Source organism: Dromiciops gliroides, chromosome 3, assembly GCF_019393635.1.
Source record: "Dromiciops gliroides isolate mDroGli1 chromosome 3, mDroGli1.pri, whole genome shotgun sequence".
NCBI lineage: Eukaryota > Metazoa > Chordata > Mammalia > Microbiotheria > Microbiotheriidae > Dromiciops > Dromiciops gliroides.
Window position 1 is genome coordinate 589775507 of NC_057863.1, and position 21132 is coordinate 589796638.

General features: G+C 48.8%; 1 protein-coding gene across 1 annotated transcript in view; it reads right to left on the reverse strand.

Annotated features, from left to right (window-relative positions):
• The window catches only part of COL8A2 (collagen type VIII alpha 2 chain), a 51678-nt gene extending 31425 nt beyond the window's left edge, over positions 1-20253 (reverse strand). Inside the window, exon 1 of the mRNA XM_043995845.1 lies at positions 20034-20253. The gene's annotated coding sequence lies outside the window, so the exon portion shown is untranslated. The remainder of the gene's footprint in view (positions 1-20033) is intronic.
• Positions 20254-21132: the final 879 nt, after the last annotated feature.

The window sequence follows — 21132 nt, forward strand, 5'->3', positions numbered from 1 at the left end:
GACTATTAAAAGTTTAGATTGATTGACCAACTAGATACCAGGACAGACATACCAAATAAGTAAGGGGAGATAAAATACTATAGCAAGAACATCAATTAGGCATGTCTACTACCTGGCTGGAGCTAGGAAACAGAGAAGGTCAGGAACATCATTTCAAAAAAATCCCTCTCGACTCTTAGGAATATGACAAATATCCAAGCTTTCCCCACTCCACCCCAAAAGGGAACTTTCCAGTTTTTGAGCGGTCACCCCATCTATCCTCTATAAAAAGTTTTGTCCTTCCTGCTATCTTTTGAGGAAATTCTTTCAAACACTTTTTTCTCCCTGAGAGGCTGTCTCTGACTTTCCTCTCAGTCACCTTCCCTAGTGCCAAATAAAAACCCCGTTAATTCTAATTGGATTGGGCAGCTAGGTGGCGCAGTAGATAGAGCACTGGCCCTGGAGTCAGGAGTACCTGAGTTCAAATCTGGCCTCAGACACATAACACTTACTAGCTGTGTGACCCTGGGCAAGTCACTTAACCCCAATTGCCTAACTAAAAAATAATAATAATAATAAAAATAAAAAAATTCTAATTGGATTGTGGGTGAAAGTGTAATTCATTATTGAGGAATACCTAAGAACCACCACAAGCCTCCCTCCTGCTGTGTCAAACAACAACAACAACAAATAATGTAATTGGACACGTGTCTGTGATTTATAGTCTTCAAGGGCTGCCTGAAAGGTTATTAAAAGGTTAAATGATGTTTTCAAGGTCACACAGACATAACACTTGAATCCAGGTCAGCCTGACTACAAGGTTGGTCCTCCATTCACTCTGTTTCTTTTTTTTTTGTTTTTTTGTTTTAGTGAGGCAATTGGGGTTAAGTGACTTGCCCAGGGTCACACAGCTAGTAAGTGTTAAGTGTCTGAGGCCAGATTTGAACTCAGGTACTCCTGACTCCAGGGCCAATGCTCTATCCACTGCACCACCTAGCTGCCCCTCCATTCACTCTGACATGCTGTCTATCTATATTCTATTCCATGTAGGATTCAGTTAAACACTATTTATTAAAAGTCTGTTCTGGAAAAGGTACTATATGCATTACCTTTTGGAGAAGAGGAAAGGATTGGGATCCAAACTTGTAGAGAACTCTTGGTAAAGAAACTCCTTCTACAAAGCACCTATGCTGCAGTTTGGAGAGTTGCCAGTGGGTCACTGAGAGCTTAAGTCACTTGCCCTGAGCCACATAGTCCATACATATCAGAGGTAGAATTCGAATCCAGCTCTTTCTGACTCTAAAGCTGACTTTTTTTTGTTGTTGGGGCAATGAGGGTTAAGTGACTTGCCCAAGGTCACACAGCTAGTAAGTGTCATATGTGTCTGAGGTCAGATTTGAACTCAGGTATTACTGAATCCAGGGCTAGTGCTTTATCCACTGCATCACCTAGCTGCCCCCTAAAGCTGACTTTCTAATCTAATAAAACATGATGGGGAGCAGTTAGGTGGTGAGGTGGATAAAGCGTAGGTCCTGGATTCAGGAGTACCTAAGTTCAAATCCAGCCTCAGACACTTGACACTTACTAACTGTGTGACCCTGGGCAAGTCACTTAACCATCATTGCCCTGCAAAAACCAAAACCCAAAACAAACAAACAAAAAAAGATATGATGCCCTTTGAGGGATACAAAGCCAGAAATGAATCACTCTCTGCCTACTACCAGAACACATTATTAACCTCTCACATCATTACCACCTGGGTATTTTTATTCCTCTACCCACTTTGAATTCCACTAGTACTAATTACATACATTGGAGTCTACTTCAGGTAAATGGGAAGTTCTAGGTAAGTAGTCCCATCCATCTCTCATATTTGTTCCCTTCTCTCTGCTCACAGAGCCACTATAGTAGTGCAAGCCCTTATATGTAATGGCCTTCTAATTGGTCTCCCTGCCTCCTGCCTCTCCCCTCTCTAATCCATTCTCCAAACAGTGAGTGAATAAATGAACACAGATGCCAAAGTAAACTTCCTAATTACTCTAAGTCTAACCATGTTATTCTCCCACTCAAAAAACTTCAGCGATTTCCCTTTGTCAACAGGATGAAATAGACACTCATGATCCTGGCATTCAAAGCCCTTCACAATATGGCACCAATCTACTTCTTGCACTTGATTTCATAATACCCCCTTCTTGCCTGGCCTTGAGTACTTTACACTGGGAGCAACCTGGACTAATAGCTGTTCCCAGATCATGTCATGTTCTGCTTTTTCCATGCCTTTGCACATTCTGGATTCCAAAACTTACATAATGCTAACTCCCTATGTTTACTTGTTAATATCCCCTTCCTTTATGAAACGACACACCTTGTCCATAGAGCCTTCCCTGGCTTACCAGTTAGAAGTTATCCCTCCTTTAGAGTGAGAAAGGACCTCGGCAGCCACACAATTCAACATGTGATTGAATTTACAATACCTACAAGAAGGGGTTCGACAGCCTCCACCTGAACACCTCTAGTGATGGCAAGCTCACTAGCTCTAGACACAGCACAATTCATTTTGTGATAGCTCTGATTACTATATCAAGCCTCTCCAGCTCTCTGGACCTTTGTGATGATCACATTCTGACTTTTATTAAAATCATTTGCGTTTGTATCTTATCCCCCCCTGCTACATTAGGAGCACCCTGAAGACAGAGACTGAAGATATGATATGTGATTTTGTTTTCACTTTCTGTAGCCCCATTAGGGGGATATGCATATAGGAGGAGTTTAATAAGTTTGTTTAAGCGAATTGAATTGATTTGGAAAGTCTGTTTTAACTCTAAATCTGTGGTACTCTGTTGTTCTGGGCTCTCCCATCTCCCTCCCCTCCTCTTCTTTCCAATATCTCTGCTCTAGAAGAGAACAGAACACTGTCCACGTTCTTCTTGGGGGAAGCATTATTCCCTCTCCCTCCCCATCCTACCCCCACACTGATCAGAGACAAAGTCTGAAGGGAGCTGAGTAAAGGAGACAGTGAGTGATAGTGGTAGAGCCTTTTCTTTCTGAGGATAGGAGAGCCCAGAGGGGAAATAGGAAGCACTAACTATCCCTAGAGGTGCTCTCTCTGTCTCTGTCTCTGTGTGAGTGCCTGTCTGTCTGTCTCTTTGTCTCTCTCTGGCTCTATGTCTCTGTCTGTCTCTGTGTCTCTGTCTTTGTCTCTCTGTGTCTCTGTCTCTCTCTCTCACTCACTCACACACACACACACACACACACTTTCTGTCCTTTCTGTCCCCCAATCCTTTTCCCCACTGCTTCTCTTTTCCTCTCTCTCTGTATCCTGTCTCTCTCCTTGTCCCCGTCTATTTCTCCTCTTGTCTCTCCTTTCCAATTTCTCTGAACCTCTATCCCTCTGTTTCAATCTGTTTCCTACTCTGTCTCCCGTACAAGAAGTATTTGTTAAGTACCTACTATATATGTCACTGTTTCCCATATGCTTCCCTCTGTGTCTATCCCTGTTTTTCTATCCCTCTGCTTCCTGTCCCTAGGTCCTGTTCTCTATCTGACTCTCTTTCCTTGTCTTTCTCTGTTCCCCTCCTTCTCTCTTCCTGTGCTGCCATGCCCCAGTTCCATTCTTATTCCCTGGAGCAAATTTTTCCTTCTGTCTTCACTCACATTTCTCTTTCAAGTTCTCTCTGACTCCTTTTCTGCCCATTTATCTCTCTTTCCCTCTGTCTCCATTACATCACCCCAACTCTCTGTTCCATTCTGTCTTTTTTTTTAAGTGAGGCAATTGGGGTTAGTGACTTGCCCAGGGTCACCCAGCTAGTAAGTGTTAAGTGTCTGAGGCTGGATTTGAACTCAGGTACTCCTGACTCCAGGGCTGGTGCTCTATCCACTGTGCCACCTAGCTGCCCCAATTCTGTCTTTTTTAAAAAAGAAAGAAAGGGAGGAAGAAGAAGAAAAGATATTGGTAGTGTTCAGCTTTCAAATCAATGTCTTACAATAGCAATGTCCAGCAAATGTGGAAAATTTGTAAAAATTCACATTAATTTATATTTAGCCATTAGCTACTTTTTCCTTTCTCTGTGTCCCCCCATTTCTCTGATCCTCTGTCTCTCTGTTTCTCTACACAGTCCCTCTCTCCATCCTTCCTCTGCCTCTTGGTTACCCTCATCCCCAGCAGTGAATAGGGGCATCAGGACTGATTGGTAACAAACCCCAGGAAATTCACAAATGGTTGAACCATTCTGGACTTTTTCAAGTATATAAATCCCCTAGAAAAGGTAAATGCATAAGTGCACACTCACATGATCATATACACATTCATACTCACAACCAATCATTTGTATGTGTGTACATGCACTCACACAGCATACAGAACAACCCCCCTCACACGTACCTCTACCCACCCAGACACATTCTCCCATGCCTACTCATTGAAATACAAACCCATGTGCATACTCACTCACATTACTCCCACCCCACATACCTGACTCATAAACATAGTACATGGCTACTATGAGATCCCTCTGGGATACACACGTGTATCTCTTATCATCACTGTGCTGACTCCCAATTGTCCATCATCTCCAGAGCCATCCCTTCCCCCTACATACCCAATCTGCCCTACCCTAGGCAACATTAAGGAGACCTCAAAGATTGGGATAATCTCTACCCAATGCCCCCCTCCCTGGCCTCTCCTCCCAGCCCATCTTGGTGACTAGAACTAGGAGCAGACCTAATCTCCCAAGAGTGATGGAGCCTTTGCTTGGGAGAGACTAATGACCCTCTCCTCTGGGCATGTGTCCCAGCCAGTTGGAGGAGCAACTCTGAACTGTCTTTAGGAGTTAAGTGTCCATGGGGCCTGGCAGGTCTGCCAGAGAAAGGGTGAGAGGAGGCCTCAGACCTTTGCCTCACTGGATCTAGCTCCCAGGACAGAAGGAGGAAGGCAGAGAAGACTGCAGGATTGGCAGTAATTAGACCTCAGGCTGACAAACCAATTTAGGGATCTTTCCCCTCCCCCTTCCTCACAGACACATTCATTTCATTTTTTCCCCTTCCCTCTCCTCTGAGCCAAAGAGAGGAAACACTCATTTTCACTGCTGTAGATGGACTGAAATAGGAGACGGAGGAGCTCAGTGTGTGTGTGTGTGTGTGTGTGTGTGTGTGTGTGTGTGTGTCTGCACGTGTGAGTGTCTCTGTTGTCCCCAGGAGAGAGAGAGAGAGAGAGAGAGTGTGTGTGTGTGTGTGTGTGTGTGTGTGTGTGTTAGGATCTGTGTGTGTGTGCATGTGTGAATGTCTCTGTTGTCCCCAGGAGAGTGTGTGTGTGTGTGTGTGTGTGTGTGTGTGTGCATGTGTGAGTGTCTCTGTTGTCCCCAGGAGAGTGTGTGTGTGTGTGTGTGTTCCTGGATGGTCACTGTCAATGTATCTGTGGGAGATTCTGGGTGAATGGCTGAACCTGTTTTTATTTGCCTGCAGGATTCCTGCTCCAAACTAGATCCACTGCCCTGACATTGCTCTTCTGGTACCAGACACCCTGAAGTCACCCCAGTCATGCTCCTGCTTCCTTGGGCACACTGACCCCAGCTCTTTTCTGAGAGCTCCCTGCCCATCCTTCCCTTTGCCAAGCTCCCTGGAAGAACTTGGAGGAAAGAATTCTCCTTACACACTCACATTTGCACACACATATACACACACAGAGCCTCCCCCATATGGTCCAACCTGGTACAGGAAACAGAATTACTGGAGACCCTTCCTCTCTTCATCTAAATATTTGGTGGGTTTGGGTTCAGTTCAGTTTGGCATCCAGGAGCTGGTTGGAATGACCTCAGAGGGGTCTATGCCCATCCCCCTCTCTTCAGACTCATTCATCATAAGAGACCTGAGACAAGCATAGAGCTTCTAGGGCTCCCTGCAAGTCTAGCTAAGTTTAGCTGATGCTCAGCCAGCCTAGGGGATAGCCTAGCTCTTGAGCCTCCACACAACTTTTGGTCCTCCGTTCTGCCTATCATCTGAGTCTCCACCTTCCTCCTGTCCTCAGCCCTGGTTCTCACCCCCAGCTGGGAGAGGAAGGGGAGGCAGCCCAACATTCCATAGAGCCCACAGTCACCCAGCTGTGGTGGGTTGAAACCAGGAAAACAGCTGGAGAGTCCCAGACTGAAAGGGGAGGCACGGAACCACAGAAACAGAGACAGAAGAGAGTTAGGATGAACAGAAAGAGAAAGAAACAGGGAAAGAGAAATAGTGGAAAGCAGCACAGACTGAGAGAGACTGTGGCTGAGACCCATCCAAGAAAATGAGAAGAAGATGCCCCTGACTATACCAGGGGCAAGACTTTTAGGAAAGGCTGCCCTGTAGTCTGGCTTGCCCTGTCAAGTCTCCTTTCACTCACTATGTCCCCAGCACTTCATGTAAACTGCCACCCTCGGGACCTCTGCAAATGGGCAGAACTCAGGAGTCCTGGTCATTTGACTGATTCCCAGTGGTAGAAGCTGACACCCTTAGTCTGGCTGCCCGAAGGCATGGAAGCCAGCAAAGGATCTCAGGCTAGTGACAGTCCTACTCCAGACCCCCTAATCTTCCTCTTTTAGCTGGGATGGGAGAAGGGAAGGCTTCCTTTCTCATGCTCACTATGAGTTTGGCCCTAAGGGGGGAGGTGAGGGCTACATTTGGGAGAGGGTTTCCCCCAGTCACCTGTTTGCCCCTCCACCCACATCCTGCACCCTGATCTCCAAATCTTGTCCAGACCCCCTGTTCCTGGCCCCCAGTTCCTAAGATACCTAGCTCTCAGGTTCCCCACCCACAGTTCCTCACTCCCCACTCCCCTTTCCTGATCCCTTCCACCGGCTAGTCCCGGGCCCAGCAACCCCTTTCCTAGCTCCACTTCTTGACCTCATAGATCTCTCTGTACCCAAGCCCGGATCCCCCTCTCCCTGGCCCCGCTCCTTATGCCCTTGGCCCCAGTCCCAGCTCCCCTTCTCCCTGGCCCCCACTCCTCGTGCCCCTCGCCCTGTTCCCCGGCTCTCTGTCCCCAGGCCCAGCTCCCCCCTCTCGCTGGCCCCACTCCAGGAGCCCCCTCTCCTTGCCTCCCTCTCCCCAACCGAGTTTGCAGCTACTCACTCTCCGAAGCCCCGAGCCGTCGGCCAGGCTAGGCTAGGCTAGGCTAGGCTAGGCTAGGCTAGGTCTCAGCCGGGAGAAATGTGCTGAAGGCAGGGAGGGCGGGAGGGCCCGCGCTGCGGGGCGCTCAGGCTGACGTGGGGAGTCTCCAGAGCCGCGTAATTTCCCCCCAAACACTTACACATCGGTCACCCCAACCTCTCCCGGCCCCAGCCTATACTGGGCTCCTTACCTAGGAAAAGTCACTTGTGGTCCAAGAGCAAAGCCCCACTATCTACCCCCGCCCCAACCTGGCAATGGCCGGGGACCCAGACATCCAGGCTGCCCGGCACTCAGTTGGAAGGGACAACCCTACAGTGAAGGACCGGTTCGTGAGCCATCCGAAAACACCCCTTGGGCCAGGGACCCTGGCGTCCGAGCTGTCTGGCGCTCAGCTGGAAGGGAGTAGATGCTCAGAGCCCAGCGCCCCTGTCAGGCGTGGCAGCCTCCCTGTGCCCGGCTCTGACCATGCCTTCTGACCCCCGAGCCACGCCCTTCCAGCCTAGGGTAGCCAGGGTTGGGGCTTACCTGGGCTAGCACTGCGTCCGTCTGTCCGTCGGGCCGGGGCCGGGGCTCCTCACGCTCCCATGGGGCCTCCCGGGGGCCCCAGCGGAGCCCGGCCCGAGGCCCGCAGCCGCCCTACCTCCCTCCTTCCCTCCCTCCGCGCCTCAGCCCCTCAGGCAGACTCGGTCTCGGACTCCGGGATGTCCGACAGAGCCGAGGCGAGCCGAGGCGAGCCCACGGGATCTGAGGCAGGCGGGCCGGGCAGGCGGGCAAACGCCACGGGTCCCGGGGAGCGGAGAGAAGCGGAGCGGACCCGGGCCAGGGCCTGGCAGGGCAGGGCAGGGCCGAGCAGGGCAGGGCAGGGCAGGGCAAGGTCGGGCAGAGCAGGGCAGTGCGGGCAGCTCCCAAGCCCGAGAGGAGCAGACGGCTCCTGCTGCGGGAGGTAAAGGCTAGACGGGACAGAGGGAGGGAGAGAGGGAGGAAGGGAGGGGGAGAGGAGAAGGGAGGGAGCAAGAGCTCAAGATGGGGAGAGGGAGGGGAAGAGGGGCTGGAGCTTCGGGTGAGGGCCAGGAGAGGGGGCTGCGGCGGCAGCTGTCGACTTTTTTTTTCTTTTTCTTTTAAAAATTTCTTAGGTCTCTGAGTCCGGTCTCTCTGTGCTCTCTGTATCTAGTCTCTAACTGACTCTACTTGAGTCTTACACTGTCTCTGGTTTCTTTTCCCCCAGTGGAAAAACCATTTCCCTTTGCCCGGGACTAGTCTGTCCTATATTCAGTGCCCAGGGCTTAGGATGGGGGTTAGTTTGGTGCTGGGGGATCCTGCTTGGGGAGAATGTTTCTGTTCTTTCTTTGACTGAGGCCAAAGGTTCCCTGGAAGAGGTTGTCACCTAAAAATCCCTGGGCCACATAGCTCCAGTACCTCTCATCTCCAGCTGGGCTTCTAGTCAGCCTCACTTCCCTGGACCCGGTTAGTATTAAATCCCAAACCTCTCCTCCAAGAGTCAGGGGTTCCCAAGACAAAAGGTGCTCCCAAGATGCTCTCTGCCTCACCTTTGCCACACTCCTGGCTGCCCCACCCTTCAAGCCAATCACTGGAGACCTACGGGAAAGGATTGTAGGAGCGTTTCACTCATCTAAGATCAGGCACATAGGCATGGACCAGCAGGACACCTTGGGAGCTTAGAGAAGCTGACCCCTGGGCACCTGCCCCTGTTGTCCATTCAGAGACTCCTTTCCCCTCCTCCTCCTCCCCCACCCAATCTTTGGACACTTTGGTTTCAGGTCTTGCCTATTTCTCCTTACCTGGGAACTAACCAGGGGGATCTTCTCTGCTGTCTGCGTCCACTTCCAGGTTTATTTGATACTTTTCCATATATTTAGGTAATCATGAAGCCAAAGAGCTTGTAGAGTTCACATAGAGGCCAAAAGGTTCAATAGAACCAAGTCTCTGAAATCCATTTCCTTCAATCCCTCTCCTCAATTCAGCTGAAGTTCTGGGGTCCCAGAGAACTGGGCTGTGCTCATGTAAAAGAGGCATCTCACTTCTTCCACACCTTCCATCTAGTCTTGGTCTGTGAGATATCTGTAAAGCATTTAGCACAATGCCTCCAACATAGTTGGTGCTTTATAAAAGCTTGTTTCCTTCTCCCCTCTCCCCACCCTTTCCCTTCCCTTTCATCTAACTACATGGAATCCAATCTGCATATGTTCACACTCATAGGACACACTAGGAGTGTATCATACATGTACACTCCCAGATAGTAACTATAGTCACTCATTGATTCCCACTCACATTCAGTCAGATATATTCACAACTTAATAGTTGTGGAAGGAAGGAAATAAACATTTATTAAGCACCAACCTGGATCCGGATTCAGAAAGACTCATCTTTCTGAGTTTAAATTTGGCCATAGATACTTACTAGCTGTGTGACTCTGGGCAAGTCACTCAACCCTGTTTGCCTCAGTTTCCTCATCTGTCAAATGAGCTGGAGAAGGAAATGGCAAACCATTACAGTATCTGTCCAAAACCCCAAACAGGATCATGAAGAGTCAGGCATGACTGAAAAATGACTGAACCTACTATGTGCCAGGCACCATGCTTGGCGCTTTTCAAATATTATTTGATCCTGACAACAACTCTTGGAGATAGGTTCTATTATGCCTATTTAACAGTTGAGAAAACTGAGACAGAGGTTAAATAACATGCCCAGGGTGGTATAGCTGGTATCTGAGGCTAGATTTGAACTAAAACCTTCCTGACTCCAGGCCCAGCACTCTATCCACTGTACCACTTAGCTGCCTCTACTGTAGTCACCCATACGACAAAGCTCACATTTAGAGAGGGTTTTTAAGCTCACCAAGTGCTTTCCATATATTTCATCTGATCCTCACAGGAGAGGTGCTATGGTGATCTCCAATTTACAGAGGGGAAACTGAGACTCAGAGAGGTTATAAGGCAAAGTAGAAGGGTGGAATGAGCTCTGGTTCCAGAGTCCAAAGATCTGGGTTCAAAGATCCCATCAGATACTGCTGGTGTGACCTTGGACAAGTCACTTAACCTGAGCTTCCATTTCCTCATCTCTAAAATTATAGGTTTGTATTACATGACCTCTGAGGTCCCTGCCAGCCCTAGAGGAAGGGGATTGATACAACAGCTCAATGGGGTCTGGAGTTTTGATTCCAGGTCTTTGCTTCCCTCCAGGCCAATGAATACTACAACTGGCTGGCTTACCCCCCACTCTTTCTCGAATCTGTATTCATACATGTCCTCATACTCTGATATTCACTCGGCCAGCATTTATAAAATTGATTCCTCTGTTCCCCAACCCCACTCACTGTTTGCATATCCTCTCCCCTAACACACACATTGATACCTTCCTCCTCATGCCTCAAGGTTAGAAAATGGGTTTCTACTGACTTTGCACCCCAACCTAAGCAAGAGAATAAATTGATATCTAACAATTAAAATGTAATTGGCTTATGGAGTCTTAGTAGATAATTGGCTTGTTAGCAGGGCCTTGAAGAACTGGCTAACACTTGCCCAAGTCCCCAGATGCCTTCCCCAGCATTCAGTAGTCTCTGACAGGAAGGAGGACTAGCTCTGTTCTGGGTAAGGAGGTCTTGGGTGCAGCTAGGTGGTGCAGTGGATAGAGCACCGACCCTGGAGGCAGGAGTACCTGAGTTCAAATCTGGCCTCAGACACTTAACAACTTACTAGCTGTGTGACCCTGGGCAAGTCACTTAACCCCAAGTGCCTCACTAAAAAAAAAAAAGTCAGACTGGGTAAGGAGGTCTTGGGCCCACTGAGGGGCCTCCAGAGTGATCAGAGGGTCAGGAAGCTATCTTCCTTTCCATTCTCTCTTGTTCAGGAAAGTCAAGGAGTTTCTCCAGACCAAGGATCCTAGTTCCCAAATCATTGATTAGGATGAGGAAGAGAATCCAGGCAGAGGTGATGTGGCAGATAGGAAACAGGCCACATCTTTGCTGTCAATAGCAAATGTCAAAGACCACTGTCTATGTCTATGTCTATGATTTTATCCACTGTCTTGGCTCCTCTCCCCTTCAACCCAGGAAGTCAGAAGTGAACATATCTCTCCCCCTTCCCCCACCCTGCCCAGGCTTCTTTCTTAAAGAATTCTACAATTCTTCCCATTCAACAAAGAGAAAAAGCCAGTCATTCTGGTCCCAGACAGGGCTGCCCCTCTTCCTTTGGGGCTGTGGATAAGGTTTGGACTCTTGGAGCTGAAGTTGGGGGGTGGAGGACTTGGTTAATCCACCCTAGGCAGTAAGTTTGTGTGTCCTGTGCTCCTGTCCTTGTAAGATGGGTGAATTTATGCTTCTGTGTGGGCCCGTGGGCACACATGCATATGTGAGTGATGTGTGTGTGTGTGTGTGTTCTGGAATGTCTGCATCCCACATCCTTGCCTCCCCATGCCCAATGTAGCCCTCACATACTGGCCCCACACTGTTTTCTCCCTGTTCTCCTTCCTTTCCCATTTTCCCACTTCCATTTACATTACCTGATCCAAGATCTCTGTGCCTCCATTTCCTCATCTATAAAATGAGGGGGGAGGAGTAGACAGCCTCTAAGGTTTGTTTAGCTCTAAATATATGGTTCTAGGATCCTACTTCTTTCTTCCTTTCTCCTTTCTCCCCTTTCCTTTTCCCTTTTCTTTCCCTTTGGAACTTGGGGTGTTGTTCAGTCATTTCAGGGATGTACAACTCTTCATGATCCCATTTGGGGTTTTCTTGGCAAAGAAACTGGAGTGGTTTGCCATTTTCTTCTCCAGCTCACTTTACAGAGGAGGAAACATATGAGGCAAATAGGGTTAAGTGGCTTGCTCAGGGTCACATAGCTAATAAGTGTTTGAAGTCAGATTTGAACTCAGGAAGATGAGTCTTCCTGACTCTAGGTCTACTACCCTAACCACTGTACCACCCAAGCTGTCCTCTTGGGACTTTAGGGAAATGGAACTAGAGGGAAGATGAGTAAAAAATACTGTAATGAAAAAAAGAGAGAAGAAAAAAGGACCTAGGACAGAACCTTGAAGTTAGGGGGCACGATATGGACAATGAGCCATCCAAGGGGACAGACTGAGCGGTCAGATTGGCTGGAGGCCAACCAGGAGAGAATAGTGTCAGGAATACTCAGAGAAGAGAGAGGAAGAGAGGGAAGCAGTGTCAAATGGAGCAAATAGGCTGGGATGATGAGGACCAAGAAAAGGGCCACAGATTGGGCAATTTGGAAAGAGCAGTTTCAGTTGAATGATGAGGTTGGAAGCCACAGTGCAGAGAGTTAAGAAAAGAGTGAGAGAAAAGGAAGCGGAATCATCTGTTGCAGACAATCTACATTTGGATGAGTGATGAGGTCAGAATCTGGATTGCAAAGGACTGTGGAGTAAGGGAGAGAAGGATGTCATCAGCTTTCTCAAGACATTTGGCTGAGGGGCAGCTAGGTGGTGCAGTGGATAAAGCATCAACCCTGGATTCAGGAGGACCTGAGTTCAAATCCAGCTTCGGACACTTGACACTTACTAGCTGTGTGATCCTGGGTAAGTCACTTAACCCCAATTGCCTCACACACAGAAAAGACATTTGGCTGAGAAAAAGAAGAGACTAAGGATAATGGTTTAAGAAGATGATAAAGTCTAGTGACGCTTTGTTGGTGTTTGTTGTTGGTTTGGTTTTTTAGGATAAGGAGACTTAGTTATGTTTGAAGGCATTATGGAACGCCTGTCTGTTAAGGAGAGGTTGAAGTTGGGGTTGTTTTTAGGGGTGGGGTGGGGGAACGATTGAGGATGCAGTCTGATGGAGAAGAGTCAAGTGGATGGGACTGAAAGGAATAGTGGAAGTGTGAGGTAATGAAGGCCTGCACCTGGATGTTGTCAGTGTCAGAGGAGAGAAGGGAGCATATTCAAGAGATGTTACAGAGATAAAATCAACAAGACTTGGTAACAGATTGGCTATGGGGAGAGGGGAATGCAAGCAAGAATGAGAAGTCTGGGGGCAGCTAGGTGGCAGAGTGGATAGAGCACCGGCCCTGGAGTCAGGAGTACCTGAGTTCACATCCGGCCTCAGACATTTAACACTTACTAGCTGTGTGACCCTGGGCAAGTCACTTAACCCCAATTGCCTCACTAAAAAAAAAAAAAAAGAATGAGAAGTCTGGATGATACCTAGGCTGCAAGCCTAGATGACTAGGATAGTGATGCCTTCAATAGTAATACAGAAGAGAGGAAGAGAGGAGGGGTTGAGGGGGAAAGGTGAGTTCAGTTTTGGACAAGTTGAATTTAAAATGTTTGCGGGACATCCAATTCAAAATGTCCAGTTGGCAGTTGGAGATATGAGACTGGAAATCAGGAGAGAGATTAGGCCTGGGCAAATAGATCTGAGAATAATTTAAATAGAAATGCGAATTGAATCTATGGGAGCTCATATCATCAAGTGAAATATTAGATATAGAGAAAAGAAAAACTCCCAGAACAGACCATAGAGGGACCGTCCTGGTTATCGGGTATGAAATAGATGAAGATACAGCAAAGAAGACCAAGAAGATATCACAAAAGCCTAGAGAGAAGAGAGGATTGAGAAGATGAGGGTTATAGACAGTGTCAAAGCCTGTGTAGAGGACAGGAAAGCTGAAGCTTGAGAAAAGACCCTAAGATTCAGCAATTCAGAGATCACTGGTAACTTGGAAAGAGCCATTTCAGTAGAATTAAGAAGAGAGCAAGTGGAAGCATCTATTATAGACAGTCTGTCTTCTCGAGGAGTGTGGCTGTGAAAGGGAGGAGAGATAGTGAATAAAAGATGGTAGGAATGGACAGATCAAGTCAGGGTTTTTGAGGATGGGGGAGATATGACCAGGTTTGTAGGCTGTGGGGAAGCAGCCAAGAAGCTGGGAGAGTTTGACAATAAATGAAAGAGTGAGGACGAGAGAGGGGGTAAGCTTTTGGAGAAGACAGGTTGGAATGGGATCACATATAAAGGAGTTCACCTTGGCAAGGAGAAGAGCCACCTCTTCGTGTGAGATAGGGTTGATGGAGGAGATAATGGGGAGGGCATCTGATTGATGTGGGAAGAGGGAACAAGAGGGAGCTTTCAGGGAAGGCCTTAGTTTTTTCCCCTATGAAATATGAAGCAAGGTTCTTATCTGGGGTTGGGGAGGAAGAGCCGTGGGAGGTTTGAGGAGAGATGAAAAGGTTTGGCTGATTAGGAGAGAGTAAAAGGATTGCCTAGAAGAAGTGAGGGCCCAGTTGAGATATTATGTAACAAATTTCTAGTGGGCCAATGAGCAGTTTCATGCTTTTTCTGTGGCTTTTTGCAGTGCTGGAATAGGAGCAAAGGTAGCTTTTGATGGGAATAATCCAAGACTGGGGTTTGGAAGGGCAAGGTCTCTGATAGTATCCTGGGGAAAGGGGAGAGAAGTCAGTGTGGAGTTGAACTGTGTTCCCTTAAGCAAGCCTCTTCCCCTCCCTTAGCCTCAGTCTCCCATCTTGTAAAAAGACAGGGTTGGATGCTGTGATTGCTAAGCTTCCTTCCAGCTCTGGCATTCTATAGAACTAAGAGCATCAGGAAGATTGGAGTTGCCAAAGTAGGATTCCTATGGGGTCTGGCCATGTGAAGTGGTCTTTGGAGGTCAAGGAAGCTTTGGAGAGGAAGGGGAGGGGAGAGGAGTGAATCCACGTGTTGGTGGGGAGGCTGAGTGGCCATGGGGGAGGGGCAGAATGGTCATGGGCTTGTGGGGGGGGGGGACACTCAGGCCTGAGATGGGAATGCCTTCATTCATTCATCCAGTGAACTTTTATTAAAGAGCACTGGGTACCCAGTGCTTGACTCTAGTCTTCCCACAAGTGACCACCTCTCTTCCTGTTTTCCAGTCCTCAGTGATCTGTAGAGTGCTGGAGAACTTGGGGGTTGGTACATTTGGGCAACAGGGTAAGAAGAGAGGACAGCAAGAGGCTGAGATGTGAGAGTGGATGGGCTTGGGAGGGGGAGAGAATTCCAGACCTAGACCAGATGAGTTAAGAAGAAAAGGTCAGTTTTCTTCTAACCAACCTAAGAAGGCTTCATGGAGTAGGTGGCATTTCAGGCCTAGCTGGAAATCTCCTTGATGGGACAGAAGGGCTGTAAACACCCTCTCTGGATCCTGGAGCCCCTGTCTGGAGCTAGAGCAGGAGAGCCTGGACTTGGCTGAGCCAGGGTGCCCTAAGAGCATGAAGAGGAATGAGGGAACCCCCCCAACCCCCACCGGAGGCTGGAGAGCACCTGGTTTATGGTCCTAATAAATGTTGATGGGAAGAGGCCTGGCCAGTTATTTATGGGCAATAAAGCTGAGAGCTAGGGTGAAGCTCCAGCCCGATTGGCCAGGCTAGGCTCCGTGTTGGCTCAAGACTACAAGGGGGGTGGGGGGAGTAACTGTCTTGGATCTCTCAGTGATGGGTTGGCTCAGAAACTGGGGGCCTATTCTTAGCACAGACCCCCTCCCCCTGGCTTCCTCCTGGGCCAAAACCACTTGTGAGCTCCATGGGGCCAGGGGGCAGTGCTGGGGAGGCCTTCAGCACTGCTCCTGAAGTGTTCAGCTACTGGGGGTGCGGGGGCGCACATCTGCCCCCAGAGACCTCAGCCAGGCATGGAGCCAGGATCCACAGCAGAAATGTTTTCTTACTCCCACCCCCCTTACTGTCTGGCCGCTCCCTCCTTGGTTTTATAAGCTCTCAAATAAAGGCTCAAAGAGAGAGACCTGGTGCAAGCCAGCCTCCATCTCCCGATCTGAAGAATGGGCTGATTCATTTCCTCATCCTGGCTCATTCCCACCGGTACTGCTCAGCAGTCCTTCCTTTCTAGGCTGGGGTTGGTATAGATCACAGCTCTAAACCCCCCAACCTCCCACCTTGGCAAGTGCGATCTGATCTCCCGGCCCAGGGCCTCCTTAATCCAGTTGGGTCCCTCGGCACCCCCACCCCTTGTCAGCACCTCCCCTTTCCCCTCCACCCTAGCCTGGCTGGCCCTCCCACTTTGCTGAGTGCTGGCCAAATTACACACAGTTTCTCCTTTAAACTCCTTCCTTCAATCTGGGCTCTGTCTCCTCATCTTTCTTCCCTACCCCACCCCCATCAGTCTCCCTTCCATTCTTACTCCTTCTCTTGTTCTCCCTTCCATATACACACCCTGCCTCTAAATTAGGTTTCTTCTACCTAGGGCTCAGAGAGGCAGTGGCTCAGTGAGGGGGGAATGGAAGCTCAGTGACAGAGCTAAAGGACTGAGTGAGGACAGGGATGCATTGAAGGGCTTGAGGGCTCACAGGGCTGAATAAAAAGTATGGGAGCTAGGTGGCACAGTGTATAAAGCACTGGCCCTGGATTCAGGAGGACCTGAGTTCAAATCCGGCCTCAGACACTTGACACTTACTAGCTGTGTGACCCTGGGCAAGCCACTTAACTCTCATTGCACTGCAAAAAAAAAAAAAAAAAGGCATGGGAGCTCACTGAGGGGATGAGGAGTTGGTGAGGGTATGAGAAATCAATGAAAAGCTTAGCAATCAGGCCTATGTCAGCCTCTGGAATTGCCAGGGTCAGGGAAATCTGACCTTTCCTTGGGGGGTCAAGCCCAAGCCTCATTCTGAGCACTCACCATTCCCACCCTCACACCAGATTCCCTCTGATGGGGGGAGATGCTCATCAGGACGCTGCCCCTTTAGTCTGGCTTCCCCAGGTGGTCGGGGCTAAGAGGCCAGAGTGGGACTCCACCTGGCAGTTGACCTTACCTCTCTAGCCTTAGCCCAGCCACTTCCCCCAGGTACCCAAGCCCTTTAGAATTCCCAGTTCTAGGAGAGAAAGGCCCATTTCATTGCCTTTTCCTGGCTCCCGGATGGATATGGAATAGGGAGGAGCAGGGTGGGACCCAGATGTCCCCTAGCCTGACTCCAGTGAGCAAGAGTGGCCGCCAACCTGCGAATCCAGAGGGAATAAGAGGATCAGGCCTCAGAGACATGCTCTTCTATTTGTCTGTTCTCTGGCTTTTCGGGGACAAAGCAACCTAACACAGGTTTGTAATCTGCCCTCGCCTCCTCTCTTCTCACCCCAGCCTCCCAACAGACCCTTCCCCTGCTTCCACATTTCAGCCTTGCCAGAGCCTGGGCCAGGAGATTGCACTGAAATAACAGCTCAGATCCTGGAGGAAGCCAGACCTGGCACTGGACAGTCTGTCGGGGGAATGGCACTTGGGGATGAGGGTTGTTTGGGAAGAGGGAGGATAAACTGTTTTTCCAGCTGTAGGACTGAGGAGGCTATGAGTCAAGATCCCCTCATTTGGGAGAAGGGGAATTGGTCTGCCTCTGTCCTCACACCCCAGTTGCTGCTGAGGTCCCAGCCCCCTCCAAACCACTCCCTCTACCAAATGTCTCAGTTTCTACCAAAAGCATCACCATCCTTTATTCCGCCAGGCTTGTAACTTGAGCATCATGCTGGGCTCCTCACTCTCTCTCATCCCACATAGCAGTGGCCAAATCTTGCCTTCCTACCTCCTCAGCATTTCCTTACTCACACAGCCCCCACTTGAACTCACACCCTCATTGCCTCTTGCCTGGACCCCTGCAATAGCCTCCTATTTGGGAACCTTGTCTCAAGTCATTTTGATACTTGCCAAAGTGATTTTCCTTACATGTAGGTAGGACCATGTCATTACCCTATTCAATAAATTCCAGTGGCTTCCTTTCCCTCTAGGACAGAATAGAAATTCCTCTGTTTAGCTTTTAAAGCTGCAGGCAACCTGACCCCACCCTACCTTTCCAGCCATAACTTATTCCCTTCCCACTCTCTATGAGCTAGCTCTCTTTGTCTCTCTGTTTTTTTCAATCTCCATGCTTCACATTAGCTGTCTCTCATTCCTGGAATGTTCTCCCTCCTTATATCTACCTTACAAAATCTCATACTTCCTTTATTTTATTTTATTTTTTTGTTGGTGGGGCAATGAGGGTTAAATGACTTGCCCAGGATCACACAGCTAGTAAGTAAGTGTCAAGTGTCTGAGACCAGATTTGAACTCAGGTCCTCCTGAATCCAGGGCCAGTGCTTTATGCACTGTGTCACCCAGCTGCCCCCCCATACTTCCTTTAAGAAGCAGCTAAAACACCACTTTCTACACCGGGCTTCTTGACCTTTCTGAATCATGGGCACACAGACAGAGTTAAAATAAAAGTCTGGAGCAGAATCTCATGCTTTGGCTGACGTAAAAAAGGGCAGGGATAGCAACCATGATCTCAGACAAAGCAAAAGCAAAAATACACTTAATTAAAAGAGATAGGTTTCTTAGTGATACCTGTGGACCCCCTTATCAAAATAATGTTTTTACATGAATAAAACACAGAGGATTATAAAGGAAACCAATGATATCGAAATCCAGTCTGATCTTTACAGCAAGTTTCTTTGAAAAAGGTCCATTTTCTGGGGGCAGCTAGATGGCTCAGTGGTAAAGCACCAGCCCTGGATTCAGGAGTACCTGGGTTCAAATCCGGCTTCAGACACTTGACACTTACTAGCTGTGTGACCCTGGGGAAGTCACTTAACCCTCATTGCCCTGCAAAAAAAAAAAAGAAAAGAAAAAGAAAAAGGTCCATTTTCCAAGCTATAGAAAGAATTGATTCAAATGTATAAGAAAGGGGTAGCTAGATGGCACAGTGGATAAAGCACCAGCCCTAGATTCAGGAGGACCTGAGTTCAAATTTGGCCTCAAACACTTGACACCTACTAGCTGCGTGACTCTGGGCAAGTCACTTAACCTTTATTGCCCTGCAAAAAACCCCAACAACAAATGTATAAGAAAAAGATCCATTCCCCACTTGATTAATAGTTTAAGGATACGAACAGACAGTTTTCAAAGGAAGAAACCCGAGTTATCTCTAGACATATTAAAAAATGCTCCATGGGGGCAGCTATGTGGTACAGTGGATAAAGCACCAGCCCTGGATTCAGGAGGACCTGAATTCAAATCCAGCCTCAGACACTTACTAGCTGTGTGACCCTGGGCAAGTTACTTAACCCTCATTGCCCCACACCAAAAAAAAAATTAAAAAAAAAAATGTTAGGGACTTCAACAGCAAAAGGAAGTAACTAATGGTTCTAAGAACTACTAGATCCAGGAATGGGGTGGTCAGGGGAAGGTGAACTACCCAAGGGTAAGTGTAGGGGGTGCATCTTAAAAATCAAGAACCATACCGGTTTGGTTGTGCTCAAGGCAAAGACAGGGCTTGGATAAGGTGACCTCTTAGGAGCCAATCCCTGGTACAAACCTCACTTCCTTCAGCATTCCCTTCTAGTATATGATGTGGGGTTAAGAGAGCATTAGGTCTAGCCCCAGGGCTGGTCCCAGGACAGAGAGAAAGGAAAGAAGGAGCCACTGAAATCTTGGAGGTCTTCCTGGCTAGCCTAGGCATCCCAGAATAGGTGGGAGGGAATCTCCACCCCTATTCCTTGATTTGTTTGGACCCTCAGCCCGCCACCCCTGCTCCAGACCTAGGGGAATGTTTCTTGCTAGGGGGCCCCATGCCAGGAATGTGAGATGGGAAATCCTGGAGGGCAGCAGTGGGGGTGGTGGTGGTAACAATGTGGGTATTGATGCTCCCATCTAGGCCCCACATTCCAGGAAGCTTGGCCTCTACCCAGCCCTAGCCCCCTTCTATCCAGGGACCTACCACAGAGGGGCCTGAACTCTTTGTCAGTTCATGCTCCCAGCCCCCTGAACGTCAGCTATGGGGGCTGGGTGGGTTGGTAGTGGACAGAGGACTTCCCCTGGAGGTCTATGAGGAGGAATGCCCTGCTGGTCCCATTCTTGGGGAGGGTGCAATTCAAGCTGCCAGACCTTGGGCTCTGTGTCCTATTTTCTTTAGGACTGTGGGCACTTTAGGACAAGGGGCACTTACGTAGGTATCCTCATGCTTCCCACTTGACCTCTTTCCTCTCTCAGAGGTTGTAGAAGAGGGCTCCTCCCCTTACTGAGCTCACTTTGGTAAGTAAGATACCAGTGGCTCCAGGCCCCTGAGTGTAGGTGTCTCCTGAGCCCTCCTGGACACCAAAGCAGGGCTCATACCCCAGCCCAGTCACGCTGACACCAGGGTGTTGGGACAGCTGTTGAACGCTGTGACCCAGGGGCCAGGATGGGCATTCCCAGCTCCTCAACTGTTTACTCAGTAAACCCTAGGGCAGGAAATGATGTCACCAGACTCCTGCCTGGGCCAAGGGTCACTGACACCACTCCTGGTCTATGGAATCACAAGGACCCCATAAAAGTGTTAGATCTTTTTGTTTTGTTTTTTGCGGGGCAATGGGGGTTAAGTGACTTGCCCAGGGTCACACAGCTAGTAAGTGTCAAGTGTCTGAGGTCAGATTTGAACTCAGGTCCTCCTGAATCCAGGGCTGGTGCTTTATCCACTGTGCCACCTAGCTACTCCAAAAGTGTTAGATCTTAACCTCTCCTAACCAGCTCTGAGAAAGCCCTGGGCTTAGGCTGCTTCCCAGCCTGGGCCCTTTGACCCTCTCATCTCTGCCTGTGCTTCTCCCTGTCTCTCTATCTCTTCCCCGTCTCTGCCTATCTCTGCCTCTGTCTGTCTGCTTGTCTCTACCTCTACCTCCCTCTGTCCCAATTTGTCCCTGTACCTCTGTCTGTCTCTACCTGAGTCTATCTCTACTTCTATCTTCATTTCTCTCTACCTCTCTCTGCCTGTATTTCTCTCTTGTCCCCAACTCTGCCTGTCTCTGCTTGTTATTATCTCCATCTCGCCATCTCAACCTGTCTCTCTTTGTCTATATTTCTGTCTCTGCCTCTACCCGTACTTGTCTCTGTCTCTGCTCCAGGTCTATTTATTCAGCAGTCTTCATGTATGATGTCCTGTGCTTAGGCAGAGGTGGGGGGTGGGGTGAGAAAGAGGAGGGCAGGAGAGAGGAAGGGCTATGAAGGAAACTAGATTCTCTTGGGTCTCTTCAGCTCTAAAACCAACAATCACATGACGTTCCTCCATAGAC